This window comes from Dendrobates tinctorius, unplaced genomic scaffold, assembly GCF_039654945.1.
Source record: "Dendrobates tinctorius isolate UK_male_01 unplaced genomic scaffold, ASM3965494v1 ptg000012l, whole genome shotgun sequence".
Taxonomy (NCBI): Eukaryota; Metazoa; Chordata; class Amphibia; order Anura; family Dendrobatidae; genus Dendrobates; species Dendrobates tinctorius.
The window spans coordinates 7,164,938-7,190,207 of record NW_027361680.1 but is presented as its reverse complement, the minus strand read 5'-3'; the positions used below and the strand labels follow the sequence as shown (position 1 = coordinate 7,190,207).

The window sequence follows — 25,270 nt, the reverse complement described above, 5'->3', positions numbered from 1 at the left end:
TCAGATCCAATTTTTTTTTTATTTTACCAAGGGTAACGGGAGAAATTGGAACCCAAAAGCTGTCCATTAAATTTTATACCAGGCTATTTCCGCACCCGTAGGTGTAGGATCCAAGGCTTCTTATTATCCAAAAAAGGTTTTTAACCCCCTCATGACCCAGCCTATTTTGACCTTAATGACCAGGCCATTTTTTGCAATTCTGAGCAGTGTCCCTTTATGAGGTAATAACTCAGGAACGCTTCAATGCATCCTAGCGATTCTGAGACTGTTTTTTCGTGACATATTGGGCTTCATGTTAGTGGTAAATTTAGGTCGATAATTTTTTATTTTATGTGTGAAAAAAACGGAAATTTGGTGAAAATTTTGAAAATTTAGCAATTTTCAAATTTTGAATTTTTATTCTGTTAAACCAGAGTTATGTGACACAAAGTGGTTACTAAATAACATTTCCCACATGTCTACTTTACATCAGCACAATTTTGGAAACATTTTTTTTGTTAGGAAGTTATAAGGGTTAAAAGTTGACCAGTGATCTCATTTTTACAACAAAATTTACAAAACCATTTTTTTTTTTTTTTTTTTTTTTTTTTTTTTTTTTTAGGGACCACATCACATTTGTAGTCACTTTGAGGGGTCTATATGGCAGAAAATACACAAAAGTGACACCATTCTAAAAACTGCACCCCTCAAGCTACTCAAAAACTACATTCAAGAACATTATTAACTCTTCAGGTGCTTCACAGGGACTAAAGCAACATGGAAGGAAAAAATGGACATTTTAATTTTTCCAAAAAAAAAATGTTCTTTTAGCATCAATTTTTTCATTTTCACATGGGTAACAGGATAAAATGGATTCTAAAATTTGTTGGGCAATTTCTCCTGAGTACACCGATACCTCATATGTGGTCATAAACCACTGTTTGGGTGCACGGCAGGGCTCAGAAGGGAAGGCGCGCCATTTGACTTTTTGAATGGAAAATATGCTGGAATATTTAGCAGTTGCCTCGTCGCGTTTGGAGAGTCCCTGTGTGCCTAAACCTTGGCGCTCCCCCACAAGTGACCCCATTTTGGAAACTAGACCCTCCAAGGAACTTATCTAGCTGCACAGTGAGTACTTTGAACCCCCAGGTGCTTCACAAATAGATCCGTAAAAAAAAAGTACTTTTTTTTCACAAAAATGTTCTTTTAGCATCAATTTTTTTCATTTTCACATGGGTAACAGGATAAAATGGATTCTAAAATTTGTTGGGAAATTTCTCCTGAGTACACCGATACCTCATATGTGGTCATAAACCACTGTTTGGGCGCACGGCAAGGCCGGTAAGGGAAGGAGCGCCATTTGACTTTTTGAATAGAAAATTAGCTCCAATCGTTAGCGGACACCATGTTGCGTTTGGAGACTCCCTGTGTGCCTAAACATTGGAGCTCCCCCAAAAGTGATCCCATTTTGGAAACTAGACCCCCGAAGGAGCTTATCTAGATGTGTGGTGAGAACTTTGAACCCCCAAGTGCTTCACATAAGATTATAACGCAGAGCAGAGAAAATAAAAAATCATTTTTTTCCCCTCAAAAAATGATTTTTTTAGCCAGCTAATTTTTATTTTCACAATGGTAACAGGAGAAATTGGACCCCTAAAGTTGTTGTCCAGTTTCTCCTGAGTACGCTGGTACCCCATATGTGGGGGGTGTGGTGTAGTGACCACTGTGTCCGCTAGGGGGCGCTGTGTGGATGTCCTAGAAGAGAGGATGAATGGCAGAGTACTGAATGACCGTTGTGTATCTCAAGGTGGGTGGCCTTGAGATGGAGACTTATGTGTGTGTTGATCAGCAGTGATAATGCTGAGGTGCTGTTTCAACGTGTCTGGGAGAAGTCTCCAGGTAGCTGGTGAGTTGGGCGGAACTAGTTACCTACAAATCCACCCAGGGGTGTGGTTAAGTACGATAGTGTAAAGAGTGTGAGAATGGTTCAAGGACCTGTGATGAGGTCATAGTCATGTGACCTGGTGGGCGTGGCTACGGACCATATAAGGTGGCCAGGGTAGGTCACATAGGTGAATGCTGGGACCCGGTTGGTCCATTGTGGAAGGTCCCACTGGGAGATGTCTCCTTTCCTGACAGCATGTGAATGCTGGGTTGAATGGCTGCACGTGCCTGATGATTCCCTGGAGGGAATGGATGTCTGCAGCATGACGAAGGAACTATGAGGAAACCCTGACGTGGGTGAGATATCTGAGGCTGAAGAGCCTGTGTATGCATAACCTGTGTGACCACAGGGATTACAGAGCTGAACTCTGTCATGGACGCTATGCTGATTCTATGAACTGTATGTTACTGCTGTGGGTTTATGATGCAAACAAAAAAGGCGAGCGGAGTAGCCATAAACCACAGAGAGAAAATTATGAATTGTATAGAAAACACATCTTTATTAAATTTAAAATATCAGACATTTATAATACATGAGGTATTTTAAGGGTGCAGTCCAGAAAACACAGACAGTGAGGAGTCATCTACGTGATCTTCTAGGGAATATATGGAGTTGGACAGTGCTAAAATTAGTTCCCTGGAGGCTGAAATCGACATACTTCAAACTGAGTTAAAAAATAATTTATCTACTGATGCCTTGACTAAACTCCATGGAGAATTAGATGAGGCCTTTGGTAAATGGGAACAGGAAATTTGTTCCAATAAGTCAAAAAAAATTTCAGAGGGACGTCCAAGATTTTCAGAATAACAGAGTATATAGGTGGAAATCAGGCTCCAAACGAGACAGATCACCATCTGTGGTCAGGTCAGAGTCATTTTCATCCCTCACCTCGACGGAGGAATCAAGACAACCTATTAATTCTGGGATGAATATAAAGGAGGGAAACTTTTTTGGCAGAAATACATGCCACACTAGAAGCCGCTATGCCGGGAAGAGAAAGGGGAATTCCCCATCTCTACGTGGAGCCAAATCCAAGTCCAAAACCATGGAGGTAATTTATCTTTCTAACCATATATTAACTCGTGATCAATGTGACCTTCTGGGTTTGGGCTTGTCTTTTGCTCCTAGTAAGGCTGGTTTCACATTTGCGTTTTTTTTCACGGTACTTTAGCGCTAAATAGCGCATTCGTTTTTTTTTCCTATACTTTGCATGGGATGCGCTTATGTGCGCATACACATGCGTTTGTACGCGTTTTACCGCGCATGCGTTTTTTTGCGGTATGCACTCGGGCGTACAAAATGCAACCTGTTGCATTTTTTGGGCGTCCGACTTGCCTCAAAAAAACGCATGCGCGCAATGTGTTTTTTTACAGCAAGACACCCATTATAAGTCTATGGTGAGCATATGTGCGCATTGGCATGCTTATGTATGCGTTTTTTTGCACATGCGTTTTTTTTTTTACCATTAGTTTAGACAATGGAATTTAGGGGTTTGGGGTTTAGGGGTTTGGGTTAGAGTTAGGGTTAGTTAAGGGGGTTTAGGGTTAGGGTCAGGGTTAGGATCAGGGTATGGTTTGGTTAAGGGTTAGGGTCAGGGTTAGGGTATGGTTTGGTTAAGGGTTAGGGTCAGGGTTAGGGTCAGGGTTAGGGTTAGTAAAGTCATGGTTTGGGTTAGTGTGAGGGGCCACCTAATGTTGGAAAAAACCGCAAACGCGGTAAAAACGCACTAAACGCATACAAACGCATAAAAACGCTGCGTTTTTTTCATGCATGCTCATAAAAATGCTTGAAAAAAACGCAGCAGTTGTATGCTTTTGTATGCGTTTTTTCAATGCGTTTTTTTGCGGGAAAAACGCGCTGCAAAAAAAAGCAAGTGTGAAACTAGCCTAACAGCTTTAATTTTTTCACAGCTGTGAAAGATATGCACCTTTTTTTGTCGTAAACTGATACTTACTAAGTTACGTCATGCATGACAAAGGAATGTAAATTTGGAGGAGGACTTTGAACAAGCATTGTTGGCCCTTGAGGATCTACTTAGAGAACAACAGGTTGAAACTACAGGTATGTTTCCTCAATCCATTTTGCCTAGATCCACGACATTCCCTGCCCTTTCTGTATGCCCACAAGTCTAGATCTTTTGTAAAATGGTAATCGAAGAATTTAAAAAAATCCCAACGAATATCCATAGGGATAACCTTACAATCAAACAGAGAAAAGCGTTGAAGGATCTAAAAAAACTGGATGATGTAGTGATAAAAGCTGCAGATAAGGGTGGGAATGTCGTGGTCTGGCCTATCGAGAAATACGAGAAGGAAGCTTTTAAGCAACTAAGAAACAAGGAAACATACCAACAGCTGACCAATAATCCCATTACAGCATTTACCCAGTTATTGGAAAAGATCTTATACACGGCGTTCGAAGCTGGTCTCATTCCTAAGAAAGTTTTTGAAGGGTTATTGATTAAAAATCCAAGGGTGCCAACTTTTTATTTGCTACCCAAGGTCCACAAGGACCCGGTCAATCCTCCAGGGCAACCAATAGTCTATGGCATAGGGGGGCCATGTGACATGGTATGTAAATTTATTGATCATTATTTGAAACCTATCGTGGAAACTCTGCCCTCCTATGTCAGAGACACTACAGATTTGTTGAACAAGATCAATTGGATCACACTGGAGGATGACATGGTTCTTGTGGCCATTGATATCGAATCACTATATACATCAATCAATCATAGTGATGGGTTAGCAGCAGTACAATTCTAGTTAGAAATGACAAACCGAGAGGGTCGCTGGTGCAAATTTTTATTGGAACTGCTGGAATTCGTTTTAGATCATAATTTCTTCGTTTTTAACGAACGCTTTTTCTTACAGAAGCGTGGCACTGCCATGGGTGCGGCGCGCGCCCCGTCATACTCAAACCTGTTTCTCGGTTATTGGGAGAGGCAGGTTTTCCTTGGTGGCGGGGCCCACGCCGCAGACCATGTGCAGTGTTGGCACCATTACATAGATGACGTGTTAGTCATTTGGCAGGGATCCATACCTGAACTCAAGGAGTTTATGCAATATCTCAACTCTAATGATGTGAACCTTAGGTTCACGTATAAATGGCATAAATCAAACCTTGAGTTCTTGGATGTCTTACTGTGTGTGGATGCCGATGGGATAATTCAAACTGATCTGTTCCGAAAGGAGACGGCAGTAAATTCCCTACTACACGCATCTTCTGCGCATGTTCCACCTGTTATCCGTGCCATCCCAACTGGACAGTATTTGCGCACTCGGCGTATCTGTTCCACGGAAACGATGTTCGAGCGGCAGGCCAAAGATCTGGGAGAACGCTTTAGATGTAGAGGGTACAGCAATCGTTGTATTAGACAGGGATATAGGAGAGCTAAACGGACCCCACGGAATGAATTATTGACTAGTTCCACCAACTCACGGCAGCAAAGGAATGAATATACTATTTGTTTTGTATCCACCTCTAAATGCCAATGGGATCGAATGAGACACATTTTGGGAAAGTGCTGGCCAGTCCTACAGACTGACAACTTTAATGGCATGTTTTCCATCAAAACCAAGGGTAATCCCTAGACGTAGCATGAATTTAAAGGATCATTTAGTCAGGAGCCATTATGCACCAAAAACTACAATATTTTTTACTAACTTAAGACGGACACAGGGATGTTTTCCATGTGGCAGATGTGTAGCATGTCCGAATATTTGTAGAACTTCGACATTCACATCATCTGATCGGAAGAAAACCTTTTATATAAGGGACTTTATTACATGCAACACATCCAATGTGGTATATTATGCCACCTGCCCCTGTGGAAAAATTTATGTTGGGCTCACATCACGAGAAATTAAAATTCGCTTACGCGAACATGTGAGGGACATTATGGCGGCTAAGGAAATCCAAGATGTCTCCAGTCTAAAAACCCTTCCAAAAGCATTTTACGCTTTTTCATGATGCTAATCCCAAGGGCCTTTTACATAGTTATTAAGGTTGAAGGGAGACTTTAAGTCCATCTAGTTCAACCCATATCCTATCCTAACTTGCCCTAACATGTTGATCCGGAGGAAGGCAAAAAAAAAACCCATGTGGCAAACAGTAAGCTTCACATTGGGGAAAAAAATTCCTTCCCGACTCCACATACGGCAATCAGACTAGCTCCCTGGATCAACGCAATATTAAGGAAACTAGTGTATATACCCTGTAATATTATACTTTTCAAGAAAGGCATCCAGTCCCTTCTTAAATTTTAGTAGGGAATCACTCATTACAACATCATATGGCAGAGTTCCATAGTCTCACTGCTCTTACAGTAAAGAATCCGCGTCTGTGAGTATGCTTAAAAAACCTTCTTTCCTCCAGACGTAGAGGATGCCCCCTTGTCCCCGTCACAGGTCTAAGAGTAAAAAGATCATTAGAAAGGTCTTTGTACTGTCCCCGCATATATTTGTACATTGTAATAAGATCACCCCTAAGCCTTCGATTCTCCAAACTTAATAACCCCAATTGTAATAACCTGTCTTGGTATTGCAAACCCCTTAGTTCCCTAATAACCTTGGTCGCTCTTCTCTGCACCCGCTCCAGGTCCGTGGGATTGATAAAATTGAGTGTGGTGTCCGGGGTGGCAATGTCAAGAGGATCCTCGCACAACATGAATGCAGGTGGATCGTGACATTGGACACCTTGGTACCCAGGGGTCTAAACGAAACCAATAGCTTTGGGTCATTTCTTTAATAATTCATCTATTTTTGTCTTGTCCTATTTTTTCCTGACTTCTCCCCCATTTTTCCTTTCTCCCCCCTCCTCTCTTCTTTTTTCCGGTTTTCTTGCTGACATGATTTACTTTGGTATTCTTTATTTTATATTTCTGTGTTTTTAATGATTGTTTTGTGTGTTTGCTTTTTAGTTATCATACATTTATAGTTCAATCCCTTTTTAATGTCTGAATGCCTGTTCCCGGAAATTTGAATACATCTTGCTGGATTAATGATGCTGGATTGCCGAGTACATGTCCCTTCAATATTGTGGCTACAAATTTGGAAGGACAACTGATTTGAGAGACTTAAAGGGAAGGTGCCGCAATTTTATATAATTTGCAAAAAAAGAGTAAGTAACAAAACATGTTGTTTCAGCAAATGTTGTACTAACCAGGATTTATGGTTTGTTTGTAATAATGTTTTAATGTAGCCACTGGGCGCTGCCATCTTGATTTGCAGATCTGTGGAGGACTCATACAGTCTGCAAATATGGCCGTCCCTGGACATAGGAGACGGCGGACGGCTCCCGACCGCACATTGCAGCCTCTGTAGCAGAGAACTGGGCACGCCCCTGTGGGCTGCACCATTCACTGCTGTAGGTGTGGCTGGGCGCCATTTTACTGTAGCCCAGTGCTATCTGCTGAGCTCCACTTACCCTCTATCACAGGACCACTTGTGGCATAACAGGTCCTGTGTTGTGAGGAGAGGCTGAAGAAAACGAGAAGGTGGTCAGCAGAGGAGAGAAGCGCTCACTGGAGCCAGAGGATGGAGAGTGGTGAGTGCGGGTGACTTTCATCTATGCTCCTCTGTTCTGCTTACTCCAGGCTCGGCCCTGTGCTTCCTGCTCCACTGTCCTCCTGCTCTGTCTCCGCCTCCTCACTCACACACAGCCCCAGTGATCTCCGGTAATCTGACACCTTTGCTTTTATGAGAGCTTTTATGGCTGTCTGAGGAGGACAGTGACTTATACAGCCCATAGTCTAGTGTATAATTGGGGGGTGAGGGGCTGGAAGTTTCACCAGTGTGGGCATATCTGTAATACTGTCTTGTGTGATACTGCCTGCTGAGCTGTGTATCTAATCCTCTCCTGTGTGATCCTGACTGCTGAGCCGTGTAACTACTCCTCTCCTGTGTGATACTGACTGCTGAGCTGTGCATCTAATCCTATCCCGTGTGATACTGACTGCTGAGCCGTGTATCTAATCCTCTCCTGTGTAATACTGACTGCTGAGCCGTGTATCTAATCCTCTCCTGTGTGATACTGTCTGCTGAGCCGTGCATCTAATCCTCTCCTGTGTGATACTGTCTGCTGAGCCGTGCATCTAATCCTATCCCGTGTGATACTGACTGCTGAGCCGTGTATCTAATCCTCTCCTGTGTAATACTGACTGCTGAGCTGTGTAACTATTCCTCTCCTGTGTGATACTGTCTGCTGAGCCGTGCATCTAATCCTCTCCTGTGTGATACTGTCTGCTGAGCCGTGCATCTAATCCTATCCCGTGTGATACTGACTGCTGAGCCGTGTATCTAATCCTCTCCTGTGTGATACTGACTGCTGAGCCGTGTAACTATTCCTCTCCTGTGTGATACTGTCTGCTGAGCCGTGCATCTAATCCTCTCCTGTGTGATACTGTCTGCTGAGCCGTGCATCTAATCCTATCCCGTGTGATACTGACTGCTGAGCCGTGTATCTAATCCTCTCCTGTGTAATACTGACTGCTGAGCCGTGTATCTAATCCTCTCCTGTGTGATACTGTCTGCTGAGCCGTGCATCTAATCCTATCCCGTGTGATACTGACTGCTGAGCCGTGTATCTAATCCTCTCCTGTGTAATACTGACTGCTGAGCTGTGTAACTATTCCTCTCCTGTGTGATACTGTCTGCTGAGCCGTGCATCTAATCCTATCCCGTGTGATACTGACTGCTGAGCCGTGTATCTAATCCTCTCCTGTGTAATACTGACTGCTGAGCTGTGTAACTATTCCTCTCCTGTGTGATACTGTCTGCTGAGCCGTGCATCTAATCCTCTCCTGTGTGATACTGTCTGCTGAGCCGTGCATCTAATCCTATCCCGTGTGATACTGACTGCTGAGCCGTGTATCTAATCCTCTCCTGTGTGATACTGACTGCTGAGCCGTGTAACTATTCCTCTCCTGTGTGATACTGTCTGCTGAGCCGTGCATCTAATCCTCTCCTGTGTGATACTGTCTGCTGAGCCGTGCATCTAATCCTATCCCGTGTGATACTGACTGCTGAGCCGTGTATCTAATCCTCTCCTGTGTAATACTGACTGCTGAGCCGTGTATCTAATCCTCTCCTGTGTGATACTGTCTGCTGAGCCGTGCATCTAATCCTATCCCGTGTGATACTGACTGCTGAGCCGTGTATCTAATCCTCTCCTGTGTAATACTGACTGCTGAGCTGTGTAACTATTCCTCTCCTGTGTGATACTGTCTGCTGAGCCGTGCATCTAATCCTCTCCTGTGTAATACTGACTGCTGAGCCGTGTATCTAATCCTCTCCTGTGTGATACTGACTGCTGAGCCATGTATCTAATCCTATCCTGTGTGATACTGACTGCTGAGCCGTGTATCTAATCCTCTCTTGTGTGATGCTGTCTGCTGAGCCGTGTATCTAATCCTATCCCGTGTGATACTGACTGCTGAGCCGTGTATCTAATCCTCCCCTGTGTCATACTGACTGCTGAGCCGTGTATCTAATCCTATCCTGTGTGATACTGACTGCTGAGCCATGTATCTAATCCTATCCTGTGTAATACTGACTGCTGAACTGTGTATCTAATCCTATCCTGTGTGATACTGACTGCGGAGCCGTGTATCTAATCCTATCCTGTGTGATACTGACTGCTGAGCCGTGTAACTATTCCTCTCCTGTGTGATACTGACTGCTGAACTGTGTATCTAATCCTATCCTGTGTGATACTGACTGCTGAGCCGTGTATCTAATCCTATCCTGTGTAATACTGACTGCTGAGCCGTGTATCTAATCCTCTCTTGTGTGATGCTGTCTGCTGAGCCGTGTATCTAATCCTATCCCGTGTGATACTGACTGCTGAGCCGTGTATCTAATCCTCTCTTGTGTGATGCTGTCTGCTGAGCCGTGTATCTAATCCTATCCTGTGTGATACTGACTGCTGAGCTGTGTATCTAATCCTCCCCTGTGTGATACTGACTGCTGAGCCATGTATCTAATCCTATCCTGTGTAATACTGACTGCTGAGCCGTGTATCTAATCCTCTCTTGTGTGATGCTGTCTGCTGAGCCGTGTATCTAATCCTATCCCGTGTGATACTGACTGCTGAGCCGTGTATCTAATCCTCCCCTGTGTCATACTGACTGCTGAGCCGTGTATCTAATCCTCTCCTGTGTGATGCTGACTGCTGAGCCATGTATCTAATCCTATCCCGTGTGATACTGCTCTCCTGAAATACTCTGTGCTGCTGTCACCCTGCTGGTTTTATGTGTGATCTACATGGTGGTATGATCTATATGGCGGTATTATGTGAGAACATTATGGCAGTATTATCTGCTGAAAGGGGACCCATTCTAGGGTGGTTCTGGCTGAGCCCCTGCACACGGGTCAGGGGTAATAGGTGCAGTCAGGGGAGGGCTGGGGAGGCAGCTGAAGAGAGGGGTCTCATTTTTATCGTTACTGTATGGCTACATTTCCCCCATCCTGCTTCCCAGCGTCACCCCGGACTGCGCCTGTCGCCTCGCTTTCACACATCGCCAGGACAGGATCTGAGGAGGGGAATGGGGTCTTTGCCTGCAAAGTCTGGATCAGGCTGATTGATGGCCGTTCTGATCCAGATTTTACATGCAAAGACAGTCAGTAACTTTGCAGGCCCCATCAAAATGGCTGCTCACTGTGTTCCTAGATGTCATAGGTTTTTGTGCCAGATTTCAGTAGCTGCTCCCCCTAGTGTTAACAAGTGGAAATGCCAAACTTTTTAAAATTATTTTTCATATTTTGCAAAATTAAAAACAAATGATAATATTTTTTAAGAAAATGTAAACATTAATTCTTTACATTTTTTCAATTGCTGAAAAAAAATTTTTTGGATGGCACCTTCCCTTTAATGAAATTACTATCTTCCCTTTATAGCCTATCGATTTGGATTGATGGAGAATCGATTATGGGAGTTTGTCTCTCTTAATTAGCCATTTGTAACGAACAAGTCCACAAATTATGTATTTATAGACAAGATATATGTTATTTGTATTATATTGATGTTGTTGTGTTATGTTACAGCATACCGTATTTTTCCGACCATAAGACGCACTTTTTTCCCAAAAAATTTTGGGGGAAAGTGGGGGGTGCGTCTTATGGTCGCAATACACGGTCTAACCTGGTGGCCGGTGGCAGCGGGCGGGGCTCTGCGGTGCGATGGTGGCAGCGGGCGGCGCTCTGAGGTGCGGTGGTGGCAGCGGGCTGTGCTCCGGTGCAGGGGCCGCGGCTCCGCCGGCATTTCTTCGCAGCCCGGAGGCCCCGCAGTTCCCTTGCTGGCCGCCGCCATGTTGCGGTGGCCTCCGGGAGCATGGACGCCGGAAAGATGGCCGCCGGTCCGGGGACGGCACATGCGCAGCTTCAGATCTCGTCCCGAGATCTCGGAGGACAAGATCTCGCTGCCGAGATTTGAATCTCGTCCCCCGAGATCTCGGGACGAGATCTGAAGCTGCACATGCGCCGTCCCCGGACCGGCGGCCATCTTTCCGGCATCCACCGCAACATGGCGGCGGCCAGCAAGGGAACTGCGGGGGCCTCCGGGCTGCAAAGAAATGCCGGCGGAGCCGCGGCCCCTGCACCGGAGCACAGCCCGCTGCCACCACCGCACCGCAGAGCACCGCCCGCTGCCACCACCGCAGAGCCCACCTGCCCCAGCCCCAGCACAGCTGCCCCTGCCCCAGCACAGCTGCCCCTGCCCCAGCACAGCTGCCCCTGCCCCAGCACAGCTGCCACCACCGCAGAGCCCACCTGCCCCAGCACAGCTGCCCCTGCCCCAGCACAGCTGCCCCCACCGCAGAGCCCACCTGCCCCAGCACAGCTGCCCCTGCCTCAGCACTGCTGCCCCTGCCTCAGCACTGCTGCCCCAGCACTGCTGCCCCAGCACAACCAACCTGCCCCAGCACAGAGCCGCCACCGCACGAGCCTGGACCACTGAATGACCCCTGTGACTACTTCTCCACCTGTGCCGGAAACCTTCCCAGGCAAGCTGAATTCGGACTGTAAGACGGACCCCCATTTGACACATTTTTTTTTTTTTTTCCCTATTTTCCTACTGAAAATTGGGGTGCGTCTTATGGTCCGGTGCGTCTTATAGTCCGAAAAATACGGTATATGTTTTTATTGCTTAGTCATGAGATTGATTGTCATCTGACTATCCTAATATAAATATAGCTGGTGTATATTGCTCTATATGGAAGTCTGGGCTGTTAGTGGCTATTTTGTCCCTACATATTTGATATAGATTGAGCAATTTAAGTTACCAATTGAGATATCCTTTTATTATTTCTTTCTGTATCAAACCTACAAGAAAATGGCAGCAGCTTGGTGCGCGTGCGCAGTATGACCGATATCGGCGCATAACATGCATTCTCTTGTCTGTAATTTCATTATTTAAATATTTGTAAATATTGACTATTCTAATGTAGATATAGTGGAGATATCTGGCTCTGTATGGAAGTTAGGGCCGTTAGCGGTCACTTTGTCCCCACATAGTCGATATTGATTGAACAAGCTAGTTTATTAATAGAGAGACCTTTCCATTATGGCAGCCCGCATCTGATCTACAGGAAAATGGCCGTTACTTGGTGCGCGTGCGCAGTGCGACTGACATTGACGTGCTATGCTCCGGTCATCTGAGTCATTATAATGACGTCATATGGGTGGTTGTTTACAACGCATGCGCGCGACTCTTGTGATGGCGGCGGATCATTGCATTAACGTCGCCCGGCCTCTCTGGGCATGTGTCGTCATAATTACCGGCACCTGGGAATTTGGATATATATGTGGACTAGTATCATCAGGCAGACATCTCCCCTTGATAAAGCTGTGGCGAAACGCGCGTCGGGGGCGACAGTGAGGCACTCACCTTGGGTATAGTGGCAATATGGGTAAGTGACTATATGCTTATGTGATTATATGGGTATTTACCCTTGGTGATTTCAACTTATCCCTATCTGCAAACGGTATACCAACTACCAACAAATTTTGCAGCATAATGTAGGGCCCAGTGTGAGAAAGCTGGGTCTCCCTCAGAGGTCATGGGTCTTCCAGCAGGACAATGACCCAAAACACACTTCAAAAAGCACTAGAAAATGGTCTGAGAGAAAGCACTGGAGACTTCTAAGGTGGCCAGCAATGAGTCCAGACCTGAATCCCATAGAACACCTGTGGAGAGATCTAAAAATGGCAGTTTGGAGAAGGCACCCTTCAAATATCAGGGACCTGGAGCAGTTTGCCAAAGAAGAATGGTCTAAATTCCAGCAGAGCATTGTAAGAAACTCATTGATGGTTACCGGAAGCGGTTGGTCGCAGTTATTTTGGCTAAAGGTTGTGCAACCAAGTATAAGGCTGAGGGTGCCAATATTTTTGTCTGGCCCATTTTTGGAGTTTTGTGTGAAATGATCAATGTTTTGCTTTTTGCTTCATTCTCTTTTGTGTTTTTTCATTTAAGACAAATTAAATGAAGATAATACCAAAGAATTTGTGTTTGCAATCATTTTCAGGAAGAAACTGAGTATTATCTGACAGAATTGCAGGGGTGTCAATACTTTTGGCCACAACTATATGTGGGGGTAAACCACTGTTTGGGCACACATTGGGGCTCAGAATGGAGGGACTAGTGTTTGACTTTTTTAACGCAAAATTGGCTGGAATGGTGGCGCCATGTCGCATTTGGAGACCCCCCTGATGTGCCTAAACAGTGGAAACCCCTCAATTCTAACTCCAAGCCTAACCCCAACACACTCCTAACCCTAATCATAACCCTAACCACAACCCTAACCCCAACACACCCCTAACCCTAATCCCAACCACAACCCACCCCTAACCTTAACCCTAATCCCAACCCTAACCCTAATCTTAACCCTAATCCCAACCCTAACTCCACACTGAACTTTCCTCCCACCTCTCATCTAACTTGCTCTTTGACAATCTACAATCTGGCTTCCGCCCTCATCATTCCACTGAGACAGCTCTGACCAAAATTACCAACGACCTACATACAGCCAAAGCTAACGGACAATACTCTATACTCCTGCTTCTAGACCTGTCCTCTGCTTTCGACACAGTTGACCACTGCCTCCTACTACAGATCCTCTCCTCCTTTGGCATCAAAGACCTCGCCCTATCCTGGATCTCCTCATACCTTTCCAACCGCACATTCAGCGTCTCCCACACTAACTCCTCATCCCACCCTCTCTCTGTTGGGAGTCCCCCAAGGCTCTGTTCTAGGACCCCTACTCTTCTCAATCTACACACTTGGTCTGGGACAACTCAAAGTCCCACGGATTCCAGTACCACCTTTATGCCGATGATACTCAGATCTACCTCTCTGGCCCAGACATCACTTCTCTGCTCTCCAGAATCCCTGAGTGTCTATCAGCCATAGCCTCCTTCTCCTCTCGCTTCCTCAAACTTAATGTGGACAAATCTGAACTGATCATCTTTCCCCCATCTCACAGATCTTCCTTACCCAACCTTTCTATAACAATTGACAACATCATGCTTCCCCCCGTACCGGAGGTCCGCTGCCTCGGAGTAACCCTTGACTCTGCCCTGACCTTCAAACTGCACATCCAAGCTCTCTCCACCTACTGTCGCCTCCAGCTCAAAAATATTTCCAGAATCCGTTCCTTCCTCAACCCTCAGTCTACTAAAATGCTTGTGCATGCCCTCATCAGCTCCTGCCTCGACTATTGCAACATCCTTTTCTGTGGCCTCCCTGCCAACACCCTTGCACCTCTCCAGTCCATTCTCAACTCTGCCGCCCGACTAATTAATCTCTCTCCTTGCTACTCCTCCGCTTCTCCCCTCTGCAAATCTCTTCACTGGCTCCCATTCCCTCAGCGTATCCAGTTCAAATTACTAATACTGACCTACAAGGCCATCTGTTATGGAAAAATATATGTATATGTATTTCATCTAGATATCACTTGCCTGCTATAGGCTATATTCTCATAGTATATTATATATTTCTATATACTCACCTAGATACATATTCACAGTTTGAATTCTATAATCAGTGGCTAAAGATGACCTAACCCCATGAAGCCTGTCTGAACACCCAACGTGATAGCATTGTCTTGTGACATTTGTCCCAGACATACAGAAGAGGAAGTAAGGCCAGATGTGCCAGTCGATAGCAGAACATTGCCGACACTGTAGGACAATGGGCCGTAAATTATATTGCTAGAATCAGCTTTTTTGTAAACTCTCCCATATATGTTCATGTAATTAAACTGACCAATTAGATAAGAAGTTCAGCCTTTATGTTAATGAGTAACCACTCCTTTCTGTACAACTGATAAAACCAAGTATATTCAATAAAACCGGTAGAGTTTTGCTGGAAGGTATTGCTGCTAACCAGGTGTGGCGTCTTTCCTTCCTTGAGCGCTCAATAAGACCAGGCCACAGCACGCACAAGGGTATATCTACCTAATCAAATTTCCATGTCACATCTACAACCTGTCTCCTCCATACATCTCTGAACTAATCTCCAGATACCTTCCCTCAAGGAATATCCGGTCCTCCCAAGACCTCCTTAACTCCTCCACACTTATTCGCTCCTCGCCCAACCGCCTCCAAGTCTTCTCCCGAATAGCCCCCATCCTCTGGAATTCCCTGCCCCAACACGTCCGGCTATCAACCACACTCAGATCCTTCAGCCGAAGACTGAAAAACCCACCTCTTCAGGAAAGCCTACAGCCTGCAGTGATCCCCGCTGCCTCCTCACCACTACTTGAGCTACCGCCTCACCATCACTGGAACTGCTGTAACCCTCCAACCTACTGTCTCCTTCCCCACCATCCTGTAGCATGTAAGCCCGAAAGGGCAGGGTCCTCTCTCCGCTCTATATCAGTCTGTGATTGTTAGTTTGCTTGCTGTAAGTGACATCTGTAATCTGTATGTAACCCATTCTCATGTACAGCACCATGGAACCAATGGTGCTATATAAATTAATAATAATAATAATAATAATAATAATAATAATAATAATAATAATAATAATAAACATAATAATTCCAACCCTAATTCCAACCCCAATTCTAACCCTAACCCTAATTCCAACCCTAATTCTAAACCTAATGGGAAAATAAAAATATTTCTTTATTGTATTATTTGTCCCTACCTATGGGGGAGACACAGGGAGGGGGGTATTTACTTTTATTTTGATCACTGTGAGTTTATCACAGTGATCAAAATAAAATGAAGGAATCTGCGGCCGCCATTATCCAAGATGGCGGCGCCCATGATGCAGGACACCGGGACGGCCAGAGCGACAGGAGGTACCGGGGAGGTGGGGGGGGGGGAAATCAGAAGGCTGGGGGGAGCGGAAGGAAGGGGGAGGGGAGCTGATGATGACTGTGGCAGCCGATCACTGCCGTCAGTCGGTGGGGGGGGGTCTCATCGGTGTCTCCAGCCATAGCCGATGCCATTGCAGCATCGGCCATGGCTTGATTGTTATTATTTCACCAAATTTCATTGGTGAAATATTACAATCGCACTGCGCATGCGCCCGCCATTTTCCAAGATGGTGGCGCCCATGATGCAGGACACCGGGACCGCCAGAGGTACAGGAGGTACCGGGGAGGGTGAGGGGATCGGAAGGCTGGGGGGAACGGAGGGAAGGGGGGGAGCTGATGATGACTATGGCAGCCGATCTGTGCCGTCAGTCGGTGGCGGCAGCCGATCGGTGTCGTCAGTCGGTAGGGGGGTCAGATTACTGTCTCCAGCCAGGTCCGATGCTACTGCAGCATTGGCGATGGCTGGATTGTAATATTTCATCAAATTTCATTGATGAAATATTACTATCGCTCTGATTGGCTGTTGAAAGTGAAAGAGCCAATCAGAGCGATCGTAGCCACGTGGGGGCTAAGCCACCCCCCGTGGCGAAGTAGAAAGGGTCCTGTGTGTGCGCGGGTCGGGTGATCTTTCATTGACCCCAGTCACCCGACCCGCAGGAGGGTGATTTATAGCATGACGCCTACGTAGGAGTCATGGGTCGTTTAGGCACTGCTTTTCATGACGCCTACGTAGGAGTCATGGGTCGGGAAGGGGTTAATATTTCTCAAGAAAAAGCACATCAACATGTTTCGACAGTATAAAAGGTCTTTCCCAGGTATACTGTCACAATATTTATTGGATAACATTCCTATGGTTACTTGGTCTGAGTGACTTACTAGCTCTCAGGGATTTGCAGCATACCGACTACAGAAGAAATCCACCTTTGAACACCTAATGGTCCTAAGTGACCTATATGCAAGATATCAAGATTTATAAAAGGCGAGTGACACCTATATTCACCTACAATCTAATTATACATTTACATTTAAATCAGTGCGCTTTCTTTCCTACAATTTTACCAGAAAACCCGAAAGCTGTGCAATTTCTCTTGAGTACGCTGATACGCCATATATGCAGGTAAACCATTGTATGGGCAAATGGCAGAGCTCGGAAGGGAAGGAGCGCAGTTTGACTTTTCAATGCAAAATTGCCTGGAATTGAGATTGGACGCCATGTCGTGTTTGGAGAGCCCCTGATGTGCCTAAAAAGTTGAACCCTCCCAATAACTGACACCATTTTAGAAAGTAGACCCCCTAAGGAACTTCTCTAGATGTGTGGTGAGCACTTTGAACCCCCAAGGGCTTCACAGAAGTTTAGTACAATACAATGGTACAATATTTGTGGTTGTCCTGATGAAGAGGTCACCTGAACCCTGAAACGCGTAGAATAAACCACGTTGAAACCTCTACAATTTTTGGAATTCTTCTTGCAGCAGCGCGGGGATGATCCTTCCTTCCTACCTAAGTGTATGTCACAGACGTTTATAACTGCCGTAAAAATAAAAAAATCATATTTTTTCCACAAAAATTATCTTTTTGCCCCCATTTTTTTTTATTTGTCCAAGGGTAGCAAGAGAAATTGGACCCCAAAAGTTGTTGTGCAATTTGTCCTGAGTATGCAGATACCCCATATGTGGGGGTAAACTACTGTTTTGGGTGCATGGCAGAGCTCGAAAGGGAAGGAGCGCCATTTTACTTTCTGAACACAGAATTGGCTGAAATTATGTTCGGACGCCATGTTGCGTTTGGAGAGCCCCTGATGTGCCTAAACAGTGTAAACCCCCAACAAGTGAAACCATTTTGGAAACTAAGCCCCCTAAGGAACTTATCTAGATGTGTGGTGAGCACTTTGAACCCCCAAGTGCTTCACAGAAGTTTATAACGTAGAGCTATAAAAAAAGAAAAAACATTTTTTCCACAAAAATTATCTTTTCGCCCCCAGTTTTTTTTATTTTCCCAAGGGTAACAGAAGAAATTGGACTCCAAGAGTTATTGTGCAATTTTTCTCCTGAGAAGGCTGGTACCCCATATGTGTAGGTAAACCACTGTTTGGCCACATGGCAGAGCTCAGAAGGGAAGGAGCACCAGATTTTACTGTTGTGGTTTGCAGGTGCAATGACCCACTGGGAGAACCCATGAGATGCCAAAACAGCAGAACCCCAATAAGTGACCCCATTTTACAAACTACACCTCTCAATGAATTCATCTAGGGGTGAAGTGATCATGTTGACATCATGGGTGTGTCACAGAATTTTATACCATTGGGCAGCCATGCGGAGAGACTCAGGAGGAACCGAGTGCTATTTGCCTATTCAAGTGAATGGGTCTGTGCACATGTCTGGGTTCCCACGGACCATGTGTCCATGGGCAAAACATGTAAATTTTTTAATGTCAGCAAGGCCACAAAACATCCAGAACACGTACATATGCATAACACACATGGATGTCATCCATGTGACATGCATCAGCGCCGGGAAAGAAGCGTTACAGTAAGCGCTGTTCCCCGGCGCCAGGTGCTGAATACTGCTCTCCTCATTCTCCCCAGCTTGTACCGATCGCCTGCAGAGCAGGGGAGAATGATGAGAGCCGTGTTCAGCACCCGGCACCGGGGAACAGCGCTTACTGTAACGCTTCTTCCCTGGAGCCCGTCCGTGTGGTACTGATGCGGCACACGCATGCCTCAAGTATTACACACACGGACACTGACATCTCCTGTACCGGAAATATCAGGACGTGTCAAAGTGGCGTTCTAGCGGATTTTTATGTTTGGCAGCGGTCACACACTAAAAGATGCTTTTTATTGCAAAAAATAGTTTTTGCATCACCATATTTTGTGAGCTATAATTTTTCCATATTTTTGCCAACAGAGTCATGTGAGGTCTTGTTTTTTGCGGGACAAGTTGATGTTTTTATTGGTACCATTTTCAAGCACATGACATTTTTTTGATCGCTTTTTATTCTGATTTTTGGGAGACAGAATGAGCAAAAACCAGCAATTCATGAATTTCATTTGGAGGGGGGCTTTATACTGTTCCACGTGTGGTAAAATTAATGAAGCAGTTTTATTCTTCGGGTTAGTACGATTACAGCGATACCTCATGTATATAATTTTTTATGTTTTGGCGCTTTTAGACAAAAAAAATCTCTTTAATGCCTTACTTCACGGCATTACAGTGCCTTGCAAAAGTATTCGGCCCCTTGAAACTTTTCAACCTTTTCCCACATATCGTGCTTCAAACAAAGATACCAAATGTAAATTTTGGGTGAAGAATAAACAAGTGGAACACAATTGTGAAGTTGAACGAAATTTATTTGTTGGAGTCTGCAAAAGACCTGAGACAGGGACGGAGATTTGTCTTCCAACGAGACAATGATCCCAAACATAAAGCAAAATCTACAATGGAATGGTTCACAAATAAAACGCATCCAGATGTTAAAATGGCCAAGTCAAAGTCCAGACCTGAATCCAATCGAGAATCTGTGGAAAGAGCTGAAAACTGCTGTTCACAAAAGATCTCCATCAAACCTCACTGAGCTCGAGCTGTTTGCCAAGGAAGAATGGGCAAGAATTTCAGTCTCTTGATGTACAAAACTGATAGAGACATACCCCAAGCGACTTGCAGCTGTAATCACAGCAAACGGTGGCGCAACAAAGTATTAAGTTAAAGGGGCCGAATAATATTGCACGTCCCACTTTTCAGTTTTTGAATTTCCACAAAAATATAAAATGACCAATAAATATCATTCAACTTCACAATTGTGTTCCACTTGTTGATTCTTCACCAAAAATTTACGTTTGGTATCTTTGAAGCATGATATGTGGGAAAAGGTTGAAAAGTTCCAGGGGGGCAAAAACTTTAGCAAGGCACTGTAAATGTCCAAATCACACACACAAGTGCATATAATATTACTGTCTATTTCACAGCACTATATACTACATGACATCCTTTAGACTACAGTCACTAAAGACGCTGGACCTCCCTTTCACCCGTTGCCGTGGACAACTGCACCGCCGTGTCAATGTCTGTTTACTCACAGCATAACACAGTCCATGATATCCTCTGGATCACATCCAGGAACCATATCCTCCTGTTTGCAGGCACTAAACACGCCAGTCCTCCTTTGACTGGCTGCCATGGGCGTTTGCACCGATGTATACGCTGTTGGTGCCAGACCTTCCAGCTGCCTTGGCTGTTCAGCTCCGCTTGCCTGTGTCGCTTCACACACAGCTAGTGCTCTGCAGAGCCTCATGCTCTGCACTCCCGCCAAACACCAGACTCACACTGACATTACACCTGACATTACACCTGACACACCCAAACCATTTCCTGCAGGGCTTTTAACAAAGAAACCTGTGACCTTCAGCCACATGAAAAACCCAGGCCTGGAATAAAATGGATTGCATGACTACCATCCTACAGTCTGTTTCACAAAATAACATCCCAGAGCAGGTTTTCCGTACATCTGCCTTGTACACCAGCATGTCCAAGACTACACTTATTTTTATTATTTCTAGTCTGCATTGCAGTCACAGCTACGCCCGTGACTACCATGCACTCCAATGGCTATTCATTTGCCTTCATACACATCCTGGGGAGAACACACACTGAGCCCTACCTGTGACATCAGTCACTGCATCACCAATGCAATCTTATCTACGCCTACAATGCCCCCTCATGGCCTCAATATGCCTCCATGTGCATCATGGGAGAACAAACAGCAACCCGCTACCGGTGACACCAGTCACTGCCTCACAAGGGGTAAGAGATGACAGTATCAGGCTGTGAACTTTCTTCCTGAAGTTACTACATACTTCCTCAACTAGAAAGACAAAAAAATTTCATATAGCAATCCAAATGTAATAATTTAATGAGTGCCAATTCTGACATGTAGCACTTAGCTTTCAAATTCTATCAGGTAGAGTATTCCAAGATTCTATGCTTCATATAGTATATAAAATACTAGCCCCAGTATTCTGCCAGCAGCAAGTCAAGATAGGCAAATATCCTCGTCTGATAGGAAGAGGAATTGAATTCTATTGCCACCCTTTAGATGTTGCAATCCTAACAGTTCCTTTACAGATCCCTTTATATGTGTGAGGTACTGAGAGACTGGGAACCTCCGGAAGTGAACCCTCAGGACCGCGACGACGAACCTCCCTCGGGCGAGCTGGCCAGGTGTACCAGGGAGCGTTAGGGGCAGACCCAAGGGAGACTATCGCCGCGGGAGCTGATACCTGGGAACAGCCGGTAGGGAATGCAGGCAGGAACGTGCAGGCGACCAGACGGGAGATGGCGACAGCTGCAGGGATGGCTGCTGAAACCGTGGAGACAGAAGTGGATGGCAATGGCGGACGGCAGGAACAGGTACAGGACGAGACACAGGAGCAGAAAGACGGAGGCAGGAACGGACTGGATCTGGAAGGGAACACAGGAAGGTCACAAACAGGGAAGCTTAGCGGAGGACCAGGAAAGGTACTCTGCGCAGAGACAGGAGGAACGCAGGAGAGCGTGGACCCGATACCACAAATGATAGTCAGGCAGAGAGCATAGGGTGAGGCTGCCTGATATAGGGTACGCAGTGGGACTTCAAGGGTCAGAGTGCAGCAGTGCCGTGGGACCAGGGGATTGGGCGCCAGGTCTAGGGGGCGTACCTAGCAACGCGCCTGCATACCTGTGAGGGAGCAGCAGCAGGTCGCAGGACAGATGATTAACAGGTGCCAGCAGAGGGGGCGGGCCGAAGGGACCGGAAGCGCCGGAGAGTACCGGGCGGTGTAGAGGCACGGGCGGCAGCGGGGACCGATGGCGCCGCAAGAAGAGGAGCCGTGGCCGAGGTGGAGGGAGCGGCGGTGACAGGAGACCGACCCGGGAGAGCGGCGATCAGGGCAGGGGCTGCAGAAGCCGCAGAGCAGACGAGAGCCGGGGAGGTGAGCATGCCAGCCGGGGAGGTGAGCGTGACAATATGTCTTTCACCTAGCCAAACCAAATCTCCTACTTTTGCACTGGTGAGGGGTAAACAAGTGTCTTTAAATGGAGTGTCTGATTTGTTTTATTTTTCTAAATAATGTGGCAGTCCTCAATAAAAAGGTCAATATTGAATTTTAAGATTGCTACATCCAATAGGTGGCATTATGGTTTAAGTTGTCTTCCTCTCTGAAGAGGATATTTGGATAACTACACTCCCAGAGAAGCATTGCATGGCATAAAAGTCTCCTTATACCAGTTTAGTGCTCTCCACAAGGTGAAATGTTCACCTTTACACCTAAAGTCACAATGTATTGCATATGTACTGTGGTGGTTACTAGGTGTAGCACAGTGTAGGGTTTGTCCTGTTAGGATATGTTATTACTTTATGATCAATAATGGTCTATCCACTAGGGCCAAAACCAAACCGGAGAATGAAGTGATTCAGCACTGGTGTGATACAAGTTGGCTGCTCTACATTCTGGTTCATTAAGGAGGTTCCTACTGCAGGACAACCCCTCAATACGTTTTTGTTGCAGAGGAACATTAAAAAATCCATAAAGACCGCACAATGAACATATGGGATTAATTATAACTAGGGAAGTGAGAACGTTGACACTCCAACCTCCATTGAGGTAGGGACCTCACCAGCAGTGACAAGGTAATTACAACAGCAGAGATCCGCTCTGGAAACTAGCCACCAAGATTGGGATTCATTTACGCAGAGGTGGAGAAGTACACTTCTGAGGCAAGCGCTTTCTTTGTCTAAAGGGGTTTGTCAGAGACGCTTTGAATCCAGTCATCCGTGATGTATATTGAGATTTGCATTGATTCGATATTTATGAGAGATATCATTTCAGCGTTGTAGAGAAGGGACGAACATAACGCATTCATTCACTTCATCGTAAGGTCATTCTAACCCCCTACTGTTAGCATTCCACTAGGCGAGGCAGGACTCCAGGAGTAGACCCTCTGGACCGTGGCACCGAGGGGCCCCCGGGCTAGTAACCAGGTGGAGCCGACCCCTATAGAGGGACCGTTAGGAGCAGGCTCAGGGGTTCAAATGCCACGGCAATCGATACCAAGAGGGGCGGCTCGGGATAGACTGGAGTAGGACCACGAGCCCAAAGACAGTGTGAGGCATAGGGTGGAGAGACTGGTGATGGACAGCCGGACAGAGCAAGGACACGGGACCAGAGTAGGAAGACTGGAGGCAGGCACAGGCAAGCAGGACGGAGCGAGGACACAGGACCGGAGTAGGACGACAGGAGTCAGGCACGGGCAGACAGGACGGAGCAAGGACACAGGACCGGAGTAGGACGGCAGGAGGCAGGCAGGACGGAGCAAGGACACAGGACCAGAGTAGGACGGCAGGAGTCAGGCACGGGCAGACTGTGAAAGGAAGCACAGGGAGAAGTAATGACCGGGCACCGAGCACAGGACAAGGGAACGGGAGCCTAGTGTGCAGGAAAGGACACGACAATCAGGCGCCTCCGTTACAGGAGGGCGGCCTGAAATAGCCTGGGAGCAGCCCCCATTGGTCCGGCGGTGCTTCCAGGACAGGGCACCGCCGGAGCATAAGAAAAGGAGGCAGGACGCGTTCGCGGCCTACGTTGCATGCGCAAAGCATGCAACGACGTCGCAGGCCGGTCACAGGACGCCGTAGCTGACGTGGAGAGAAGGACCGCGGCGCGTGAGCGGGCAGGTGAGTACAGCGGGTTGCGACGGGGGCCGTGACACCTACAACTTAATATCGACGGATGGATGATGCAATCCATGTCATGTTTTATCTCTATAGAAAAGTAAAATCTCAATAGGAAACATGACGGCAATATCTACAGCCTGTGACCTCCTGGGGCGAAGATATTCTGAAAGCTGGAGAATCTAAAAAATTCTTAGACATAGCGCATCTTACAACCAGCACCCACATAAGCTCACCAAGGAGAGGTATGTTGGCATGACCTTGATTTAATAAAAATTCCCAATTGAGCATCTCTGGAGAGACCTGAAAATGGCTATCCACCAACGTTCACTATCCAATCTGACGGAACTGAAGAGCATCTGCAAGGAAGAACAGCAGAGGATCCCCAGATCCAGGTGTGAAAACCACCATGGTTACTTACCGGTAGCCGGTTTTTCCGGAACCCATGACAGAACACCTGAGAGAGGGATCCGCCCCGCCAGGACAGGAACCTGAGATATAAGGGGCGGCACCTCTCCCTCGCTTCAGTTGGGTTACAGTGCATTGAGAGGACTTCCCGGTTAGTACATGTTAATCCAACACCACATCACAAAAAAGCACGCTACTAAACGTGCACACCCATACGGTGAAAAAGGGGGGGGGGATATACGGGTGCTGTCATGTGTTCCGGAAAAAACAGCTACCGGTAAGTAACCATGGTGGTTTTCCCTTCACCCATGACAGCACACCTGAGAGATTTTTGGAGACTTCGAAACACCTTCGGGAGGGACCACCGCTTGCAGCAGCCTTCTACCAAAGGTTAAGTCAGCAGAGGAGGATAGGTTTAATCTATAGTGTTTAAAGAAGGTTGAAGGTGAGGCCCAGGTAGCGGCCTTACAGATTTGATCAATCGATACCTCTGCCTTTTCAGCCCAGGAGGTCGCCACGGCTCTGGTGGAATGAGCCTTAATGCCGTCAGGAATCGGACCACCACTAGCTGAGTAGGCTACACTAATGGCTTCCCTAATCCATCTAGCAATAGTCCCTTTTGAAACCCCATAGCCTTTCCTGGCACCCTGAAAAGCTACGAATAGGGACTGGGACCTCCTCCACTGGCTAGTGACATATGTATTCTTGCAGGGCTCTCTTGAAGTCCAAACTATGGAATTTTTCCTCCCCTGAATTTTTTGGATTGTCGCAGAAGGATGGAAGGATAATCTCCTGACCCCGATGGAAATCTGATGCTACCTTAGGCAGATAAGCGGGGTCTGTTCTTAGTACCACCCTGTCCTGAAAAACATGTGTATAGGGTGGATTCACTGAGAGAGCATGCAAGTCGCTTA

General features: G+C 46.2%; 1 protein-coding gene across 3 annotated transcripts in view; it reads right to left on the bottom strand.

Moving 5' to 3' along the window:
- HSD17B7 (hydroxysteroid 17-beta dehydrogenase 7) overlaps positions 1-25,270 on the bottom strand; it is a 114,540-nt gene that overhangs the window by 31,969 nt on the left and 57,301 nt on the right. The window contains exon 6 of one of the 3 annotated variants that reach the window (XR_012226427.1): positions 21,520-21,700. The exons of the other annotated variants lie outside the window; for them this stretch is intronic. The gene's annotated coding sequence lies outside the window, so the exon portion shown is untranslated. The remainder of the gene's footprint in view (positions 1-21,519; positions 21,701-25,270) is intronic. 3 annotated transcript variants of the gene reach the window in all.